Source organism: Grampus griseus (genome assembly GCF_964374135.1).
Source record: "Grampus griseus genome assembly, chromosome: 17".
In the NCBI taxonomy this organism is placed as follows: Eukaryota; Metazoa; Chordata; class Mammalia; order Artiodactyla; family Delphinidae; genus Grampus; species Grampus griseus.
The window spans coordinates 69927593-69951235 of NC_139011.1; the positions used below are offsets into that span (position 1 = coordinate 69927593).

Here is a 23643-nt window from a genome sequence, read left to right on the forward strand (position 1 = left end):
ACCACCATGTAAATCAAGACACCAATTGAATGTGTTCCAATTTAAGAGACATTTAAATGTGGAAAGAGTAGCTGCTTTTTGGAATATAGAAAATCCAGTATTTGTTTTCACTTCTTACTATGCAAGACACTATGAAGGGATATAAAGTGATACAGAGCCGGTCACATATGGTACCTGCCCAAAGAACTCCCCAACTGAATAGGGAGACAGAAATCACATACAATTCAAATGCAAGCCAAGTATTCCAGTTAAGATCACCATTTTTGGAGTTAAATCCTGTGCTTGAAGCTACTATGTTCCAGAAAGGGGAGGTGCATAACAAACCATCAGGATTCTGAGGAATGATAAAGAGTGTTACCACTTCAGTACCAGGAAGTGAAAATCTTACTCTTATTCAACAGGAAGTGGATGCTTTGGAAGAACTAAGCAGGCAGCTTTTTCTGGAAACAGCTGATCTCTATGCTACCAAGGAGAGAATAGAATACTCCCAAAACTTTCAAGGGGAAATATTTTAATTTTCTGGGTTACTTGTTCTCTATTTACTATGTTTGGAAAATTTTCATGGCAACCATTAATATCGTTTTTGACCGAGTTGGGAAAACTGATCCAGTCACAAGAGGCATTGAGATCGAATTATCTGGGGATGCCATTTGATGTGAAGTTCTGGTCCCAGCACATTTCCTTCATTCTGATTGGAATAATCATTGTCACGCCTATTAGAGGGGTGCTGATCACTCTTACCAGGTTCTTCTATGCCATATCCAGCAGTAAGTCCTCCAATGTCATTGTCCTGCTATTAGCACAGGTAATGGGCACGTACTTCGTCTCCTCTGTGCTGCTGATCCGAATGAGCTTGCCTCTGGAGTACCGCACCGTAGTCACCGAAGTTCTTGGAGAGCTGCAGTTCAACTTCTGTCACCGTTGGTTTGATGTCATCTTCCTGGTCAGTGCTCTCTCCAGCATACTCTTCCTCTATTTGGCCCATAGACAGGCACCAGAGAAGCATATGGCACCTTGAACTCATGCCTCTGGTGTCAGAATTTGGATATAAGAGGGAAAAAATGCAGGGGACCGGGGCCTAACATGTTTTTAAACAAACAAAATGCTGTGGTAGCATATTCTACCTCCAGCTTACACCTTCCTCCTCAGATGATACTGTGATCATGAGTAGCATCAGCTAGAAATGAGAGAGAGAAATGACTCAAGCTAGTCCTCAGCCAGGAGCACCCTGTTTGGATTTGAGGCTGGTACAGTTTGCTGGGTGGTGGGGCTGCAAAGAGCCAAGAAACTAAGGGGAGAAAATAGACTGGAATTCTGGGGTAAGAGAGATCTAAGGTAGCTGGGCCAAACACATGAGCTTCCGTTTAAGTCAAGGATCACGTGGAGAAGGTTATGACGTTCCCTTGAGATTGACTCTCATCAAAATCAGAGATTGTTAACAACAACAACCACAAATGAACTCAGTTAAATCCTGAGTTCAAATCTTTGCCCAGTTTCCTCATCTATAAAGTGGGAATAATGACACCTGCTTTGTAGGAGCGCTGCAAAGAAGAAATGAGATGGATGGCGAATGTAGAGTTTAGCGTGGATGAAGCATATTGGAAGTTCTCAAGGATGAGTCAGTGGGATTTGGGTTATTATTAGCTTTATCATTATTATGGAGGGGTAAACCAGCTATGGTATGGATTTAAAGGAAGAAGAGCTCACATATGCTCGGGAGACTCAAGAAAGACTTCATTCAGTAGGTGGGCTTTGAAGAGCCTTGGAGAATGTGTGATATTTCTTTAGGACAATATGGAGGAGCTGTATCTCTCGGCAATCCTGGCATAGGGACCCAGAGCCTGCCCGTGTAACCACCTTAAGGTCATGGGCAGAGATGAAACTTTGTATATGTTAAAATTTACAATACTTGTTTATGATTGTACCTGGTCTATTCATTTATTTAATAAATTCCTATTTATATCTTTGATTTGAAACAGGCGATACTTGTTAAAGTGCTATAATATCCATAGTAGTTCAAAAAGCGAGTAAGGGGTATTCTGAATACGTGCTATTGTAAAGTAATTTCAGAAGAGCATACTTGTTACTAATGACAGGCAGTGTATTATGTACCCCTTGGCTTGTCATCTTGTCTATGGAGTACATGTTGTAAAGGAAGAAAAGTGGGTAATTATATTTTACATGAACATCAAATTGAGCGTTCCTTCCTTGTAGTTTTGTAAAGTAGAATTGTGGCAAGATTGTCCCTAGTTAATGCCAGGAAAAGTGAAAAATAAATGTCTTTTTAAAAATGTCTCTTATATAAACAAGTAAAACCTGTTAAAGTGGTTTGCAATCATTAAACATAGGTCAGTTCCCATTAAAACAAACTCCATGGATAAATCTGAATTATTTTATGTTGGTATTTTGTTATATCAAATATTGCTTAGCATGAAATTAAATATATAAAGTTTGCATTGGAGCAAAAAAATGTCAAAATTATTATTAATTTATCCATTGTTGGCAGACTCAAATTATTTTGCAATAAAAGAGTTTTAATTCTTTCTATATTCATCTTAATGGGTGCAAGTTTATGGCTCAACAAATGAACAAGTGAATTTTTAATGTTTTTATATAAATAGAGGAGTTAATTTTTATCTCAGATGCTTATTTTAATAATTGCCTTCAAGGTACTAGAAAAATGCAGTTGCGATTTTGTTATAATTTGTGTGTTCTTCATAAAAATGATCTAACAGGTTCTAAAAATATCCATAAATAGATAAATAAATAAAAACAAAAACATTAAGCGGTTCTAAGATTCATTAACATTCTATATCTCAGTCTCATTCCCAAGGAATTTCTTTGTAATAGGACCTTGTTTGGAACTATAGTTATTGTCTGGGTTTTAATAGTATCGCTAATTATTAAAGTTTGATAAAAAATTCTGGACTCGAGTCATTTGAGGACATTTCTGATATACCTTGTGGATGTGATGTTTCGAATACTCTAACCTGATTTTGGAAATAGAGCTGATCGTTGTCCAGAGAAGTACTACAACTTTCTCCTCCACCTACTCTCTCACCTTTAGTAGGCTCAGATCCCATCTAGAGCCATTCCTCAGTTCTTTGGGAACCTTTGCCAGATGTATTAATCAAGTTTTGCCATGTACCAAAAAATTCTCAGTGGTTTACGATAACAAAACTTTTACATCTTGCCTACAGGTTGGCTGGGCAGCTGTGGCAGCCGTACTCTGAGGTGTGAGTCAGGTTCAGGTACGTTCTGTGGGTCTTTCATTCTGGGGTACCATAATCCTAGATTATTTGGGACGCCACATACCATAGTGGAACAGAGACAGGTTTCCAAAAATAAATAGCCCATTGCAGAAGGGGAAGCAATGACAGATCTGTAGCAATTCTAAAATCTCACTGGGCAAACATTGCCAAGTTCCCAACCTGGAGGTAGGGATTGTTCCTTGCTCAGGCTCCAATTCTCTTCCCTGGGAATAGCTCTTCTCTCCATTGTTCTCGTGGCTCTTGGCCCCACCTTGGGGGAGGTAGTTTTCCATTACTCCTTTTGGTCACGTCTGAAGAAGTATATGTCCTCCCTGGCAGCTGAGCTGCTTCCTCATCCTACTATCTGCCTGTAGAATGTTGGGGACCCTAAGGTCTTTTTTTAAAATAAAATCTTAATTGAGAATAGTGTTAGATTTACACAAAAGTTGCTGAGAGAGTACAGAGTTCCCATATACCCAACACCATGTTTCTCTTATTAGTAACATCTTACAGTAATATGGTACATTTGTCACAATTAATGAACCAATATTGATACATTATTATTATCCTAAGATCTTTCATTATGGCTCAAAGAGTCACAATCTCATTTAGGGAAAAAAACAAAAAAATCACAGTCTTTTTTAATCCCGGCAAGGCTGCTTTGGGACTTAAATGTCTCTCAGAAACTATTAAAATTTTTTGTGTGTGGATTCAAGTTAGCTCCATGAGACAACAGCCATATCCACATCATTTTCAAGTCATGCCTCCCTCTCTCTAGACTTAATTACAGGTAGTTTGAGTTTATCAAGTTTTGTGAAACCTAGTCCTTATTTCTTTTCTACAAGTTATTTTGTCCAGATGAAAGAATTTACTGGGTGCCACCTTAATCCATTCAAAGGTCTTACAAAGAGTACGATGGTGACTTTTATTTGCTCCTTGTCCTGAGACTGGGTCTCATTCGTATCTTAATCAGCCTTTGTGGCTTTAAACATTTCTCAATTTTTCTTGTTCTATTTGGAGATGAGACACAGTTCTATTTTAAAATTTGCAAGTCTTGGAATTTATGGAGTCACTCTTCACTCTTTCATTCCTGCTTGCAAGCAGGTCAGTTCCTTCTTGAAAGACCTTATGGAAAGCAGCAACCGTATCTTGAAATCTCTTCACCCAAAACCACGTATTCGTGAGTTACATTTTCTACCTTCAGGTTACCTCAGGTGACAGTTCTACCAGATATTTACTGCTTCATAAGATGGATCATCATTTTTCCAGTTTCCAACACTTTCTTGCTGTCTGCTGTTTAGTCCCAAGACCAAAGACACATATTTTATGCTTTTATCTCAGCAGCATCACATTTTCAACGACTAGTTTCTATGTTAGTCGGCTTTTACTGCAATAATGCTGTGTAATAAACAACCCCCAGATCTCCACGACTTATAAAACAGAGGCATCTGGCTCATGGATCTTAGGTTGCCTGCAGTGGTTCTGTTCCGACCTGTAGGCGGTTCAGGTCTGCTTCTCTGCCCCTACTCTAGGGCCTAAGCAGAAGGAAAAGGCTCTTTTTATGGCAAAGGGCAGGAAGGCAAAAGGCTAAGCGAAACCACACAAGCACAGTTTAAGTCTCTGCTCACATTTTAGTGACCAAAGCAAGTCACACCGTCAGACCTACTGTCAGTGGAGGGAGGAGAGGAGAGAGCAAATAGTTACATGACAATAATATACACTCTACCTCACCGGACAAAAGTCTGGCCTCCAGTATTCATCGTTCAGGGGGTCCCTAAAATGGAGGGGGGCTGGAAGGCGAAGGGTAAAAATATGGTTAGGGAAAGATTTTTTTACATCTACTGCCACTCAAAGCTTTAATCCCCGTTTTCCTCCCTCTTAAATAGCTCCTTTCCCTAAAAGACCAGCCAGAGCTGGGCTGCGTCAGTAACTAATTTTTTTTTTTTAACATCTTTATTGGGGTATAATTGCTTTACAATGGTGTGTTAGTTTCTGCTTTATAACAAAGTGAATCAGTTATACATATACATATGTTCCCATATCTCTTCCCTCTTGCGTCTCCCTCCCTCCCACTCTCCCTATCCCACCCTTCTAGCTGGTCACAAAGCACCAAGCTGATCTCCCTGTGCTATGTGGCTGCTTTCCACTAGCTATCTACCTTACGTTTGGTAGTGTATATATGTCCATGCCTCTCTCTCACTTTGTCACAGCTCACCCTTCCCCCTCCCCATATCCTCAAGTCCGTTCTCTAGTAGGTCTGTGTCTTCATTCCTGTCTTTTTAAGGAATTTACAATGTGCTGCCAGGTCTCTAAGTTCTTTCCTGGCCTTGGGCAGAGAGGAGGACTGAGGGCAGAGTGGCTCTACCTTGGTCCTGGCCATGGCATCCAATTCCTCAACACCAAAGCCAAGGATCCTGGCCCCGCAGATGTACCTTTGCACATGTCCCTCCTGGGGTATTGGACAGCAGGCCTAGCCACACTTGTAATCCCTACATTTTTCTCAGCGCCCTCCTCTCTTCATCCCCACTGGCTCCAGTTCTTCTAGGCCATCGTCACCTCTGGCCTGGCTTCCTACAACAGCCTTTGAGCCCGGCTTTACCTCCAGCCTGCCCATCTCCAAATGCTGTCCGTTCACGGTGATCCAGAGTAATATCTCCAGGGTGAAAATTTGATCTTGCGGCTGTCTCAGCTTAAATCCTCCGATGTTTTTACATTTTGTCTCTGGTAAATAAAAGATGGCTTTCCACGTGTGCCACGCCCCCCAACCTGTCCCCAAATATCCAGCTTTGGTAAAGGATCAAGTTTCTCCCATGCACTCAGACTCCCACACCTGCAGGCCCTTGGATGCCAGGGAAATGGCCCCGGTCACCCTGCTGGATGGACCTCCTGCGCAGGAGGAGGCCTGAGAGCCTCAGGGCCCCACAAGCTTCCCCTTACCCCAGCCTAGCTGCCACGCACCACTCCTGACCTCCCCCAAGGGCAAAATGACTACTGACAGGAATGGGATCACACTGCTGGGTACATGGTGTCAGCGCCACAAATTGTGACACTTACGTCTGTGCCCATTTGATTCTGTCTCTGTGGTATCAGGAAGTAAGTAAAGAAAGAGCTGCTGGGAAGTCAGTGGAGAAGGGGAAAAAGTTAACATTTCAGGAAATTTGAAAAAAATTCTCTTCTTTAGGGTTCCAGAAACTAGAAGAAAACAATTCCTGTCTGAGGTAGGAGTAGATGACCCCATGAGGCACCTTCTTAAGATTCTCCGGCAGCATTACTGGGAGGTGGAAGACGTCCTTTAGTATTCCTTCCATTTCTGTACATGAGGAAGTGAAGAGATCAAAGCATGGTCACCAAGTTAACAGCACTGTCAGGAATAATCCATAAAAGTCACGTTTACTCATTAACAGATCCCTCTTCCCTGGACAGAATTACTGTTCTCTTTGGAGATTATTTTCATCAAGGCTTTTTTTTTGTTTTCAAGTCATAAACACATCAAATGAGGTCAAGCAAAGCAGTGTGGTTATTGTAAGGATTCTAGGTCATCTTATAAAACTCAGGGTCAAGAAAGTGGGTCTTGTAACTCAAATGAGGAACTGGCTACTACAGTAAAAATTGAAGCCAGATATGAGCAGTATGTGTTGGTATTCATGTTTTCCTGTAATTATTAATGCCAGTAGCCCCGGAGACCAAATGCTGGACTTGTCCAATACCAGCTGTATCCAGCTTCTCTTTCTCCCTGAAACTGACCCTCCCACCACTTTCTATGCAGGGAACCAGCATGTACTTGTCCCCTACACAGGGCAGCTGCTGGTGGAACCAGATGAAGGCATATGATCCAGAGCAGTTTACCCAGTGCTGGCCAGAAACCCACGAGGTGGAGCAGTGCAGAGGTCTCGCTCCAGTAGTATCAATGGTAGTTAGCCGAGCCAATTAGTTTAGGTTCCTTTGGTTTGTGGGGAATATGGAAAGGTTGGCCAGTGAGTAATAAAGGTGAATGGAACCAATTTACAGAGGGACACAGATAACTTAGCTAAGAGACCATGTTGGCTCAGAGAGCTGGAGAGAGTCATTGGCCTCTAGAAATGTCTTTCCCAGTTGTAGTTTATAGGTGTCAGTGTTAGTTTGCTAGGGCTGCTATAACAAAGTACCACAGGCTAAGTAACTTAAACAACAGGTATTTATTTTGTCACAATTCTGGAGGCTAGAAGTCTGATATCAAGGTGTTGGCAGGGTTGGTTTCTCCTTGGCTCATAGATAGCTGTCTTCTCCCTGTGTCTTCACAGTGTTCTCCTTCTGTGCATGTCTGTGTTCCAATCTCCTCTTTTTATAAGGATGCCAGTCAGATTGGGTTAGGGCCCATGTAATGACTTCATTTTAACCTAATTACCTCTTTAAAGACCCTATCTCCAAATACAACCACATTCTGAGGTACTGGGGGTTAGGACTTCAACATATAAGTTTGAGGGGCCCAATTCAGTCCGTAACAATGCCACCTCCCCTTTTGTAAGAGTCTTGTGTAAGTCTATGCAATCAAAAGAACCTAACAAACTGTATTAGGACCCTCTGTTGTAAGCAGCAGAAAACTCAGTTTAAACAGCCTTAAGGAAAAAGGGAATTTATTGGCTCAAGTAACTGAGGAGTCAGGAGTGTCGTTATCTTTAAGTATGTCTGAATCCAGAACTCAGATAATGTCATTTGATTTGTCGGGGTCCTGGCAGGAATAGATGGCTCCATCCAATTAGGTTTTTGTTTTTTTTTTTCAGGCAAGGCTTTACTGGGGCCCCTGCTGCAGCAGCAGGGAGCGAGAACAAACAACAGGTTCTCTTGCTTGCTCACTCCCTGAGCGGGCGGCAAGCTTGTTCCTTATATGGGGTGAGGGTAGGGGTGTGTCCAGGGGTCAGGCCAGAGGGTGGCTTAGGTGTTTTGCCCACCCCTTGGTGGTGTTGTGTGCAGGTTTTAAAAAGAGAACTACTTACAAAGATGAGAGCAGGATTTAGGGAAATTACAAGGGGTATTGAAGTACCAGAGCAAGTAACAGTTAATAGTGGGACATCATTACCATCTCTAGGCCTAAAGGAGTAATACAGCAAGTATGGATCCTGGAACCTGAAGACAGTGAACTATGTGAACAGGTCCCCTGACAGAAGCCATAGGCTTCAGCAGAGAGACAGCTAACCTGAGGGGACCCCACGGAAAGGGACTGGGAAATAAATGACCTAATGTCTCTGATCTCCTGACAGCATTGCCACCTCGAAGCCAAAGGGGAAGAGAGGTAGATCGCGTCCATTTAGTCAGCTGGTAGAGAGCAGGAGAGAGATCTGGGGGGAAGTGGAAAATACCCAACAGCACTTGGTCTCCCTCTTCATCTTCTATGTTGGTGTCTTTCTAGGCAGGGTCTTAGCTCATCACCCTACAACTTGCAATCTGTGGGAAGAAAGCTTCTCTTGCACAAGTTTTTCCAGCAGAAGCCCAGAAGTTAGTCTTGTTAGCCTGGCTTATATCACCAAACTCATCTCTATTTCAGTCTATATTCATGCCCATCTCTAAATCAATTACTGTGGCCAAAGGACAACTGAGCAGGTCATGATCACCTGAATACCCTTGGAGCTGGGAGGATGGGATCAATCCCATAGAAACACATAGTGTGGAATGGGGGAGAGTGGTTCCCCCAAGGAAAATTCAGGTGTTGTTAACAGAAGAGGGGGGAATACATAGAGGCTGGACAGGCAAGGACATCATATGTACACGGCATTACCCGGACTACTGGTAGTGCAGCCCTGGATAAAAATGGAATGACTGATTGCCTTGATTGGATGCAGTATGTTTTGAGAACTATTCATTGCACATAGTTGGAGGTCAGTAAACATTTGCAAAAATCTGTTGGATTATAAATGTTTATAACCTATGTACAGAATTATTTTGCAATTGACTAGGAGACATTTCTGAATCCAGAGGACATTTTTTCCACTTCCAATCTCTATAGCAATCCTTATATGAATATTGACCTATGATTATTAACATCTTGTTTGTAAAAATCTATATTTACACCCCAAACACTGCCTCTTTCAGTGTTCTGAATTATTTGTAAACCCTGTTTATTTTCTTTCATTAGACCACAGTCTTGTGAATTTCTGGCTTGTTTGCACACATCACCAAGTATTTTTTTAGACTCATTTAGCAAAAGATCATCATGAAAGAGGCAATAAACTAAAGTAAGATTAGTGAGCAATTTAAATTTAACTGTTAATAAGGCTTCTCTGTTTCTGTCCATTAAAGATAACTGTCAGTGTTGCTAAGAGCTATTTATTAAACTGATAAAAATGAGTATTGTCTTTAAAAAGTCAAGCTGCTGTTATCTGATCTCAAAGGTGAGCTTGTAAAATTAATTCTTCTAGTGTTTGCTTGTCATTCAAGCATGACGTTAATTCTGTCCACACCCACTGGTTTTTTTGTTCAGCTCCAGCAGGTTTTTGGCAGTAGTTCTGTCAATGGCTCTTTGGATAAGAAGCCCTGCCAGCAGCGTTTAAGCAGCATTTTGCAGGGAGTGGGAGCAGGGATTCAGATTGGGCTGACGTTGAAAATCAGAGAATTTCCGAAGTATAAGAATCACTATTTTTAGAGTTTTAATGCCATCGAAAGGTTCAGATAGGAAACCTTTCCATTTACGTCTCCTATATTCTGGAGAGCAGTGATTTTAGTGATTTAGTCCATAAATATTTATGCAGTCGACAAGAGAAGCATGGACCCCACCTTAATGGGACTTAATCTCCTGTAGGGGGTTCCCCAAATACATGGATGATAGGGGTTGCCATGGTGTCTGCAGGTAAATTCATGCAGGGTGGTACCCCTGCTGCCCATTCATCCTTGCACAGGACATGCCAGGGAGAACAGGAGAGAAAGCCTGAAGTTATGAAGCAGCCACCTTTCTATCATCTGCGGCAACAAAGACAAGCAACAATATAAAGAGCTCCCCAAATCTCACACATCCAATTTTGGAATACATGACAAACAGCAAGAGCAGAAGATTTAGCTTCTCTCTCATCTCTTACATAGACATTTCATCTCTCTAAATCCCTGCCTCTTTTACTAAGCCTTTCTTATCGTTCCAGCTCAGAGTGATCTTATTGTCCCCTTTCTCTCAAAGCCTGTGGTTCGTAGACTTGATTATATACTCCCTCATAGTAGTATTGGATTTTTAGATGTCCCCCCCATGCTCCTTGAGGGCAGGGACCAGATTGAATGCTTTTTTACATCCCATATGGCCTGTATTCTGGGGTAGAACAGGAGCTGTATAATCACTGACTAAAATAACAGAAATGCTTTGCTCAGGTTAATGTTAAACTTGGTTTGCATTCTCAGGCCATAAACCACCCAGTAATTAGAGGGTCATTTGTATAGAAGCAGCCTTGAATGTAACAGTAATGAAAAAGATCTTGTCTGGTGGCTGGAAGAAGTAGAGCGACCTAATAAAAATCTAATAAACTGGGTCAAAACTAACCCAGAGAACATCAAAGCTGAAAGAGTTTGTACAAAAATCATTTGGTTCACAGTCCCTCATTGTACAGAAAGGGAACTAGGGCCCTTAGAGGCTGTGGCTTGCTCAAGGTTACATTGAATTAGTGATAGAGGCCAGACCAGTAGCTACAGTTCTTGACCAAGTTACTGGGTGAAGAGTCAAGTTGGGAGTCAGCTAGACTCAACTTTGTGTTTTCCAAGCCATCATGGTAGTAATTGGCATTTTGCAACTCCATTTTGTTGTTCCTGGCACTGTGTCAGGTGCTTCTTATACAGTAACACACTACTTCATTTAATCTTCACAACCCATCTGAAGGACATACTGTATCAGCCAGGGTTCCTCTTGAGAAACAAAACCAGTAGGAGACAGATATCAAGAAATATGTTTATTAGAGAAATGCAAATCAAAACTACAATGAGCTATCACCTCACACCTGTCAGAATGGCCATCATCAAAAAGTCTACAAATAACAAGTGTTGGTGAGTGTGTGGAGAAAAGGGAACCCTCCTACACTGTTGGTGGGAACGTAAATTAGTGCAACCACTATGGAGAACAGTGTGGAGGTTCCTCAAAAAACTAAAACTAGAACTACCATATGATCCAGCAATTCCACTCCTGGGCATATATCCAAAGAAAATGAAAACACTAGTTCGAAAAGATACATGCACCCCCCAGTGTTCAGAGCAACATTATTTACAGTAGCCAAGATATGGAAGCAAATCAAATGCCCATCAACAGATGAATGGATAAAGAAGATGTGGCATATATATATATAGTATATATATATATATAATATATATATAGTATATATATAATATATATATAGTATATATATATATATATATAATATATGGAACTCAGCCATAAAGAAGAATGAATTTCTGCCATTTGCAGCAGTGCGGATTGACCTAGAGAAGATTATGCTTAGCGAAATAAGTCAGACAGAGAAAGACAAATACTCTGTGATATCACTTATATGTGGAATCTAAAAAATAATACAAATGAATGTATACACAAAACAGAAACAGACTCACAGATACAGAGAACAAACTAGTTACCAAAGGGGAGAGGGAAGGGGGAGGGGCACATTAGGGGTATGGGATTAAGAGATATAAACTACTAGGTATAAAATAGATAAGCAACAAGGATATGTTGTATAGCACAGGGAATTATAGCCATTATCTTGTAATAAATTTTAATGGAGTATAATCTGTAAAAATACTGAACCACTATGCTCTACACCTGAAACTATACTTCAATTTAAAAGAGAGAGATTTGTTGTGATTGGTTTACAGGACTTGGGGAGCTGACTAGGAGAATCCAAAATCCATCAGGAAGGGTAGCCTGGGGTTTGGGGCACAGAGTGAAGCTGCTATCCACAGGTAGAATTTCTTCTTTTTCAAGGAAGCCTCAGCCCTACTTTTAAGTCCTTTCAGTACCTTCTTGGGGATGTGTCTGATTCACCCCCATGTCTCTCTCCTGCTTTGACTTGTATATGCTAGAAGTTTGGTTCACTTTCTTAGCCAGGCAAAAGAGGACAAATTGGTTGATTCTGGCTCTTGCTCTGTTACGTTTAGCCTGCCTCATCTGAATTCAAATCTCTTTTCTAAAAAAGAAATATTTCTGCCTTCATGAAATAATTGTAAGAAATAGCCTTGTATGTGGACACTTTGTGAGTATATTCCCCAAAAGTCACTGTCCTACTGCTTCCTAGAATGTTGAAGGTTGTCTACAAGGGCAATAGAATTGGACTTGCTGGGATTCTTTTGTCTCCCATGACTTGAGTAGGGCAAAAGGGAGTTGATTACCCCTTTTGTGTTCTCAGGATAAGAGCAGTCACAGCCCCAGGTCCAATAACCAAGTGGCACCGCCTGATATTACAGCTTATCTATCCAAACTTGAAACCAACCATCTTAGAAGACCTTCAATGGCCTTGACATTAACATCACCAAATGAAAACATTTTTCTCCCATTGGAAAGTCACAACTGCATGTTTTTCTCTTCTACCAACCTGTACTTCGTAGTAGGGGAGCAGATATTTATCGAAGGCCTCACCTGTCTCAACCTGCTGTCCCTGAACACATCTCATGATAGCATCTCTGCACCTCATCCAGGTGCAGCTGGGGAAAAATATACTATAAGTCTCAAATATAGTAGGTGTCTCTAACGTGTGGTCCCACACACTCAAGCCTTTTGCCATGTATCTTCTCTCCCCTATCCCATTCCTGCTGTCACTGTTCCAAACCTCTCACTATGTCCCTCTACCCAGCTCCTGCCTCCATACCTTACTCTCAGCAGATGACCTTGCCAACTGCCTTGCAGAGAACTTGAAGGCTAGCAGACAGAAACTCCCTCAACTTCCTGGCTGATCACCTCCTGCTTTCCCACTAAAACCTTCCTGTATCTGCCACTTTCCTTCCTTCCTCCACTCTCAGAAGAAGGGGTATTCCTTCTTCTCATTCAAGGTGAATCCCTCCGTCTGTTCTCCCCCTCACCCACCCTCCTTCTCTATCATTTCCTTTCTGGACTTTAGACTCTCTTTCATAAGATCCTACCCAAGAGCCTTTAAAGATGTCCAAGTCTTGCCCGTCAGGAAGGAAGGGAGGGAGGGAGAGGGGAAGAAGAGAGAAGGGGACCGACTCCTCTAGCTGCTGTCTTGCCTCCTGTCCTCAGACAGGCTTCCCAGGACGGTTGTCCTCGTGTCTCAAGTTTCTCATCTTTCCCTCTCTATGAACACACTGCAGTTTGCCTTTTGCTTCCACCATTTCACTAAAGATGCTTTTGCTAATGTTACCAGTGACCTCCCAATGCCAAATCCAATGGATGTTTTCCATTCCTTATCAAACTTGATGATTATGGGACACACACTTGACACTGTCTCCTTAAGAAATGCTTCCTAATTTCCAGGACACCACACACTCCTGGTTCTCTTCCACCTCCTGACAGATTCTCACCAGAACACTTCATTGGCTTTCTCCTACAATCTGCTCCCTAAGCTTCTGTCCTGACTCTTATTTTCTTCTCATTCTATACCTCTTCCAGTGATGTCCGGGCCTCACCAGGACCTTTAATGGCTCCTTTCTCCCAGTGTCAGAGATCACTAGAACCTATACAAGTTGCTGCAGCAGTTCCCTGCAGCCTAGGGCATTTCTCTAGACAACACCGTTCATCCACTGCTTAGAACCTTCTTCTCTTGTTTGGTTTCCATCCCACTTCCTGGAACAGGATCCTTGCTCTCTGCTAAGTCTCTTTGCATGCATGACTTATTTAGATGATCAGCTTGGTTTTTGAGTCTACTGTAACAAGAACAAAATTATTAATGCATGAGTCCTTCCAACCTTTCCCCTCTTCCTGGCCTCTAAAAGGATCCTGACTTTGCAAGTTTTATTTCTTCTCCTCCCTCACCCCCAGAGAAGCCTCTCTTGCCTTACAGACTCATCTTTGGGGAAGTGGGAGGGAGATAGGAACAGGAGTTGTGCAGAGTGGGGTGGAGGCTTTTCAGGACATGTATGAGGGTTGGAGGAGCAGTTTGTGATGAGAGGGACATAAGTGGGAAAGAGACAGGGCTTTTAAGAGGTATTGCTATGGTCTGTGTTCATTCAAAATGTTAAAGAAATGAAAGCAAATAACGAATAATTTTGACGGTACTTGTGGGTTTTGGCAGATTATGATGGCAGCTTTGCTCTGAAAATGGACCACAGGGTTTCTCAAGCTTACAACTCCTCCCCCCAAGACTGCGAACTGAAGCACGGATTCCCCCTTGGACACCAGCCCCACAACTCAGACTTCCTCATTTTCCTTGAGGCCACCCTGTGTGGGAGAAAAGACCCAAGTGCTCATCTGGTCTTACATGTGAGGCTCTGGCCTCCAGACCTGAATTTCCAGGTCAGTTCTCTCTTCTGAGCTCCAGACCAGTACATTAAACTGCTTACAAGACATTTCATCTAGACATTTCACAGAACCCTCACAGTCACCTTGTCCCTAAGTTGCCTCTTTATCTTCATCATCCCTTCTTCTTAATGTCCCTCCTCTTAGGTCCTTCAGTGAGACATGAACCTCAACTTCGTCACCCACTACAGAAACCTGGGTGTCATCCTTCCTTCGCTAAGCGCTCTCATCTGGATGGTCCCCAGTCCTCTGCTGATACTTAAATGTATCGACATGCTGAGCCACTTGATGCTTCCTAAGCTCTTGACGTTTCAAAGTTTCTCACATCATGCCATTGAGCATTCCGTTGTGTTTGCATTCAATGTCTTTCTATTCCCTACCTCAGCTCTTCTGTTAAACCTTAGAGGATACTTAAACTTCATCTCTTTTTCGAAGCCTTCCTTGATTGCCCTACATGGACTGAACATTTTCTCCTTTATACTACCTTGAACTTATGGTATTAAGGCAGGTATCACAATGTATTGCAATTATTTTATTTATTCAACTGTCTCTGCTCCTAGACAATGAAATCCTTGAGAGAAAACATTGTATCTTATTACCCAGCATGGTGTCTAGTTTCTAGTAATAGCTTAATAAATAATCACTTAATAATTGTGCAAATGAATTAACAATAAGTTTATGAGGCAGTCAGGAATCCAAATTAAAGATAGAAAAGATAGGCTTCATGGAGTTAAGTGATTTGCCCAAAGTTACGCAGCTACTAAGTGAGGGAACAGAATTTGATCTTGGTCTGTTACTACAGCCCATACCTTTTGTTTACAATAATTACACCACCTCTTAGCTGGTCAAAGCCCTTCTTATACTTTAGAAAATTTTATGTAAATTTTCTTTGCTGATAGTGATAATGTTTATCTCGTTATGGTGACATTTTTAGGGCATTTTCTTTTTCTTTTTTTTTAAATAAATTTATTTATTCATTTATTTATTTTTGGCTGCGTTGGGTCTTTGTTGCTACCCATGGGCTTTCTCTAGTTGCAACAAGCGGGGGCTACTCTTTGTTGCAGTGCGCGGGCTTCTCATTGCAGTGGCTTCTCTTGCTACGGAGCACAGGCTCTAGGCGCGCGGGCTTCAGTAGTTGTGGCACGTGGGCTCAGTAGTTGTGGCTCACAGGCTCTAGAGCACAGGCTCAGCAGTTATGGCGCATGGGCTTAGTTGCTCCGTGGCATGTGGGATCTTCCCAGACCTGGGCTCGAACCTGTGTCCCCTGCACTGACAGGAGGATTCTTAACCACTGTGCCACCAGGGAAGTCCTAGGGCATTTTCTTGGAGGTATCCTGGGGATACAAGAATTATTTCAACCATTCTGTTTTCATTGCATATTTTTATGCTCATCTTTGAAGGTTTCCTCAAAAATTCAAGCTTTTAAAGCCATTTTTTCTACATTTATTTCACAAATTCTAGGTGGTGATACTGTTGGAAAGTAGGTTGGAGTTGGAGTCCCCCAGTTCTACCCGTTGTCACTCATGGAACGACAGCCATCTATACCAAGGGCACCCTGAAGCAAAGGTAGGTGGAAGAGTTTATTTTGAAGAAAATTAAAGGATACAGTAGTGCTAGTTGTTTGTGGGGAAGTGTTTTGTGTTCAGTAAATCCTCACTGTTACTCAGCCGAGGACCTCCCTATGGATTTCTAAGAAGTCAAGTCGAACAGCCACTGATACCCTGCGAATGTTCTTCTTTGGGATTCATTTCTGTAATTGCTGCCTATGGCAATGCAGCATGTGATGTCTGGACATATTATCTCAGGAAAGAAAAAAGAAACATTTGGAAGTCCACACTATTTTAAAAAACTAACAAACAGTTGTTTCTCCCCAACTGGAGGCTGGAGAGTATGTGAATCAAATTGTGGGCTGTTTTGTTTGCTCATTCACAATATCTCTTTTATTTCATCTGACAAGTATGTAGGGTAATATGAGGTCATTTCTAGTCATTAAAAACATTGTACCACTTTCCTAAGTAGTTCAGAGCCCCTGAGTTCTTTATAAGTGGAATCCAGGAGCGATGCGGCAGTAACCACGGATCAGAGTCATTACTGAATTTTCAAACACGCATCATCCCCTTCCTCCAAGCCTTCTTACAAAACTTTCATTGCCAAATAGGCATTAATCTTTCCAGTACTCAAGGAGGTGGGTGAAAGTGTACACTTTATCAGCATAAATGTATGGAACTATTTAGGGAGAACAGACAGCAGCTCACTTGCAGATGGAGTGTGTAGGGAGAAACGTAATGGAGATTCTAGTTAATTTGTTCCACTGTCATTTTCTAAGGACTTTCTAAGCATCAGACACTGTGCTGTGTTAGGGACGCAGAGATTAAACAAACAAACCTGGTCTGTCCTCTCAAAGCACCTCCAGAAGAGTAGGCAGTCGTGGCAGCTACACACTCACTGCTGAGGACCACGATGGCTACAAGCGCTGCAACCCCAGGGGCGCACAGAGGAGCACCTTGGTGGGATGGGGATGAAGGAAGACTGCCCAGAGCTGGCACCTGGGCTGAGTCTTGAAGACAAATAGGAGCTGGGCCAAGAAGAATATTAAAGGCAGAGGAAGCAGCCCTGCCTGTAATAAATGAAGGAGAGAAGACAAGGCTCTTTCAGGCAATTGTAAACATGTCAGAGTGGATGAAGTAGAAATGTGAAGGCTGGGAGTGCTAATCCTGTGAAGGCTGTGGTAAGGGGTGGGATGCAGACAAGGTAGAACAAAAGTGTGAGCAGGAAAAGAGCAGAGGGGCTTCCATGAAACTGCTTCCGCAGCTCGCTCTCCAGCTAGAGTTGAGCCGAATGTCTCTGGTTTGCAAAGCCTTTTTCTAGACAGGCCCACTTCTCAGAAACAGCCCTGAGAGAGTCATTGCCCCAGAGGTCACAGAGCCTGTTCTCTGGAGCTCAGGGACTCTAGGAGGCAGAGAAAGGAGCCCCCTCCCACCCCCCATCCCAGGAAACACTTAAGGAGGAGCCTCTGGCTCCCAAATGGGAATGGGCTTCCTAAGAATCCAAACACTGCAGGTCTTTGCTCTATCAAGGTTAGCCATCATCAGCAATTCCAGAAAAATGTTGCCCCGAGCTATGGAAGAACAACCCGCCTGCACTGCTGTGTGATTGTATACCCACAGGGCAAGGACCAAGTACACAGTCTCTCCCAGCCCGTTGCTTCTGATAATTGCTTAGTAAATCCTCACAAACTGTATTGACTCTTCTTTTGTTTAATAGTAATTGATTGATACTCAATAAATACTTGCAAATAATAATTACAGTTGGGCTCTGTGGTAAGGGAAAAAGAAAGGAAAAGGAAAAGAGAAAAAGTTAATGTACAAAAAGAATGTGGAAGAAGTAATCAATATTAATTCATTGAGTACGTACTAAATCACAAGTCTTCATCGTAGCCCTTTTGTGTATTATGTCATTTAATATTTACAATGACCTATGATATACATATTATTATTATCTCTATTTAAAAGGTGAGAAGACTGAGACTCAGAGAAGTTGAGTAACTTTCCTAAGGCCAGGGGAGTGGTTTTCTGATTCCAGACCAGGGATCTTTTATGCTAAATCCAGCTTCTGGTGAGAGAGGGAGAGGCCTTGGGGCTTCACTGTAAAGCTTTAGTAACAGTTCAGACGTGAGTAAGAACAGCAGGAGATTCTGCCTTATGTTTCAGTAACTAAAGAATAAAGTTTAAATCTTGCTTGGGAGGCTTAAAAAAAAAATCTAAGAATCCAACCACCGTTCAATGCCCCACACAATTTTCTCTGGGCATTCTGCATCACCACTGTCCCTCCACAGCCTCAATTATTCTGATCTTTGTTTATAATCCTTTTATATCCATTTTGATGACAAGTGTATGTATACTTTCTTGGTACTCTGCCTTAGCAGAGAAGCCAAAGTTTAGGATCTGATATCTAAAATGTATCATGACAAATGCCCACATTTGATGTATATTTTCCCATGGTATCATCTTGGAACTGCCCATTAGACACGAGAAAAAAACTTTTCAATAGAGTTATCCATGATTGAGTAGTAGGTGGCTTTAAAAGCATTAATTCGTGGGCTTCCCTGGTGGCACAGTGGTTGAGAGTCTGCCTGCCGATGCAGGGGACACGGGTTCGTGCCCCGGTCCAGGAGGATCCCACATGCCGTGGAGCGGCTGGGCCCGTGAGCCATGGCCACTGAGCCTGCGCGTCCAGAGCCTGTGCTCCACAACGGGAGAGGCCACAACAGTGAGAGGCCCGCGTACCGCAAAAAAAAAAAAAAAAAAAGCATTAATTCATAAATGCGCTTTGACTATCACGTTGTCAAAATCCCTGCTTAGAGGATCCGCTTAAAGATTAAGGGGAGATTGGATCAAGATGGCAGAGTAGAAAGACGTGCTCTCACTCCCTCTTGGGAGAGCACTGGAATCACTACTAACTGCTGAAAAATCATCGACAGGAAGACACTGGGACTCACCAAAAAAGATACCCCACATCCAAAGACAAAGGAGAAGTCACAATGAGACAGTAAGAGGGGCACAATCACAATAAAATCAAATCCCATAACTGCTGGGTGGGTGACTCACAAACTGGAGAACACTTATACCACAGATGTCCACCCACTGGAGTGAAGGTTCTGAGCCCCACGTCAGGCTTCCCAACCTGGGGGTCCGGCAACGGGAGGAGGAATTCCTAGAGAATCAGACATTGAAGGCTAGCGGGATTTGATTGCAGAACTTCGACAGGATTGGGGGAAACAGAGACTCCACTCTTGGAAGGCACACACAAAGTAGTGTGCCCATCGGGACCTAGGGAAAGGAGCAGTGACCCCATAGGAGACTGAACCAGACCTACTTGCTAGTGTTGGAGGGTCTCCTGCAGAGGCGGAGGTGGCTGTGTCTCACTGTGAGGACAAGGACACTGGCAGCAGAAGTTCTGGGAAGTTCTCCTTGGTGTGAACCCTCCCAGAGTCTACCATTAGCCCCACCAAAGAGCCCGGGTAGGCTCCAGTGTTGGGTCGCCTCAGGCCAAACAACCAACAGGGAGGGAACCGAGCCCCACCCATCAGCAGACAAGCGGATTAAACTTTTACTGAGCTCTGCCCACCAGAGCAACAGCCAGCTCTACCCACCACCAGTCCCTCCCATCCGGAAACTTGCTCAAGCCTCCTAGATAGCCTCATCCACCAGAGGGCAGACAGCAGAAGCAAGAAGAACTACAATCCTGCAGCCTGTGGAACAAAAAACACATTCACAGATCGATAGACAAAATGAAAAGGCAGAGGGCTATGTACCAGATGAAGGAACAAGATAAAACCCCAGAAAAACAACTAAATGAAGTGGAGATAGGCAACCTTCCAGAAAAAGATTCCAGAATAATGATAGTGAAGATGATCCAGGACATCAGAAAAGAATGGAGGCAAAGATCAAGAAGATGCAAGAAATGTTTAACAAAGACCTAGAAGAATTAAAGAACACACAAACAGAGATGAAAAATACAATAACTGAAATGAAAACTACACTAGAAGGAATCAGTAGCAGAATAACTGAGGCAGAAGAACAGATAAGTGACCTGGAAGACAGAATGGTGGAATTCACTGCTGTGGAACAGAATAAAGAAAAAAGAATTAAAAGAAATGAAGACAGCCTAAGAGACCTCTGGGACAACATTAAACACAATAGCATTCACATTATAGGGGTCCCAGAAGGAGAAGAGAGAGAGACAGGACCCGAAAAAATATTTGAAGAGATTATAGTCGAAAACTTCCCTAACATGGGAAAGAAAATAGCCACCCAAGTGCAGGAAGCGTAGAGAGTCCCATACAGGATAAACCCAAGGAGAAACGCCGAGACACATAGTAATCAAGTTGGCAAAAATTAAAGACAAAGAAAAATTATTGAAAGCATCAAGGGAAAAATGACAAATAACATACAAGGGAACTCCCATAAGGTTAACAGCTGATTTCTCAGCAGAAACTCTACAAGCCAGAAGGGAGTGGCATGACATATATAAAGTGATGAAAGGGAAGAACCTACAACCAAGATTACTCTACCCGTCAAGGATCTCATTCAGATTCAAGGGAGAAATCAAAAACTTTACAGACAAGCAATGCTAAGAGAATTCACCACCACCAAACCAGCTCTGCAACAAATGCTAAAGGACCTTCTCTAAGTGGGAAACATAAGAGATGAAAAGGACCTACAAAAACAAACCCAAAACAATTAAGAAAATGGTAATAGGAACATACATATCGATAATTACCTTAAACGTGAATGGATTAAATGCTGCAACCAAAAGACACAGGCTCGCTGATTGGATACAAAAACAAGACCCATATATATGCTGTCTACAAGAGACCCACTTCAGACCTAGTAACACATACGGACTGAAAGTGAGGGGATGGAAACAGATATTCCATGCAAAAGGAAATCAAAAGAAAGCTGGAGTAGCAATACTCATATCAGATAAAATAGACTTTAAAATAAAGAATGTTACAAGAGACAAGGAAGGACACTACATAATGATCAAGGGATCAATCCAAGAAGAAGATATAACAATTATAAATATGTATGCATGCAACATAGGAACACCTCATTACATAAGGTAAGTGCTAACAGCAGTTTAACACAATAACACAATAACAGTAACACAATAATAGTGGGGGACTTTAACACTTCACTTACACCAATGCACACATCACCCAAACAGAAAATTAATAAGCAAACACAAGCTTTAAATGACACAATAGACCAGATAGATTTAATTGATATTTATAGGACATTCCATCCAAAAACAGCAGATTACACTTTCTCCTCAAGTGCGCATGGAACATTCTCCAGGAGAGATCACATCTTGGGTCACAAATGAAGCCTCAGTAAATTTAAGAAAATTGAAATCATATCAAGCATCTTTTCTGACCACAGCACTATGAGATTAGAAATCAATTACAGGGAAAAAATGTAAAAAACACAAATACGTGGAGGCTAAACAATATGTTACTAAATAACCAAGAGATCACTGAAGAAATCAAAGAGGAAGTAAAAAAAATACCTAGAGACAAATGACAATGAAAACACGACGATCCAAAACCTATGAGATTCAGTAGAAGTAGTTCTAAGAGGGAAGTTTATAGCAATACAAGCCTACCTCAAGAAACAACAAACATCTCAAATAATCTAACGTTACACCTAAAGGAACTAGAGAAAAAAGAACAAACAAAACCCAAAGTTAGCAGAAGGAAAGAAATCATAAAGATCAGAGCAGAAAAAATGAAATAGAAACAAAGAAAACAACAGCAAAGATCAATAAAACTAAAAGCTGGTTCTTTGAGAAGATAAACAAAATTGATAAACCATTAGCCAGACTCATCAAGAAAAAGAGGGAGAGGACTCAAATCAATAAAATTACAAATGAAAGAGGAGAAGTTACAACAGACACCGCAGAAATAGAGAGCATTCTAAGAGACTACTACAAGCAACTCTATGCCAATAAAATGGACAACCTGGAAGAAATGGGCAAATTCTTAGAAAGGTATAACCTTCCAAGACTGAACCAGGAAGAAATAGAAAATATGAACAGACCAATCACAAGTAATGAAATTGAAACCGTGATTAAAAATCTGTCAACAAACAAAAGTCCAGAACCAGATGGCTTCACAGGTGAATTCTCTCAAACATTTAGAGAGAGCTAACACCTATCCTTCTCAAACTCTTCCAAAAAATTGCAGAGGAAGGAACACTCCCAAACTTATTCTATGAGGCCACCATCACCCTGATACCAAAACCAGACAAAGATACTACAAAAAAAGAATATTACAGACCAATATCACTGATGAGTATAGATGCAAAAATCCTCAACAAAATACTAGCAAACAATCTAACAACACATTAAAATGATCATACACCAGGATCAAGTTGGATTTATCCCAGGGATGCAAGGATTATTCAATATACACAAATCAATCAGTGTGATACACCATATTAACAAATCAAAGAATAAAAACCATATAGATACAGAAAAAGCTTTTGACAAAATTCAACACCCATTTATGATAAAAACCCTCCAGAAAGTGGGCATAGAGGGAACCTACCTCAACATAATAAAGGCCACATATGACAAACCCACAGCAAACATCATTCTCAATGGTGAAAAACTGAAAGCATTTCCACTAAGATCAGGAACAGGACAAGGATGTCCACTCTCGCCACTATTATTCAACATAGTTTTGGAAGTTCTAGCCACAGCAATCAGAGAAGAAAAAGAAATAAAAGGAATACAAATTGGAAAAGAAGTAAAACTGTCACTGTTTCCAGATGACATTATACTATACATAGAGAATCCTAAAGATACCACCATAAAACTACTAGAGCTAATCAATGAATTTGGTAAAGTTACAGGATGCAAAATTATTGCACAGAAATCTCTTGCATTCCTATACCCTAATGACGAAAGATCGGAAAATGAAATTAAGGAAACAATCCCATTACCATCGCAACAAAAATAATCAAATACATAGGAATAAACCTACCTAAGGAGGTAAAAGACCTGTACTCAGAAAACTTTAAGACACTGATGAAAGAAATGGAAGATGACACAAACAGATGGAGAAACATACCATGTTCTTGGATTGGAGGAATCAATATTGTGAAAATGACTATACTGCCCAAAGCAATCTATAGATTCAATGCAATCCCTGTCGAATTACCAGTGGCATTTTTTACAGAACTGAAACAAAAAATCTTAAAATTTGTATGGAGACACAAAAGACCCTGAATAGTAAAAGCAGTCTTGAGTAAGAAAAACAGAGCTGGAGGAATCAGACTCCCTGACTTCAGACTATACTACAAAGCCTCAGTAATCAAGACAATATGGTACTGGCACAAAAACACAAAGATAGATCAATGGCACAGGATAGAAAGCCCAGAGATAAACCCATGCACCTATGGTCAACTAATCTATGACAAAAGAGGC

General features: G+C 41.7%; 1 pseudogene across 1 annotated transcript; it reads left to right on the top strand.

The window, feature by feature from the left end:
* The first annotated feature begins 293 nt into the window (after nucleotides 1-293).
* On the top strand, nucleotides 294-1018 carry LOC309835421 (Golgi pH regulator-like; annotated as a pseudogene). Its single transcript has one exon. The product of its transcript is annotated as a Golgi pH regulator-like (transcript).
* The last annotated feature ends 22625 nt before the right edge of the window (nucleotides 1019-23643 follow it).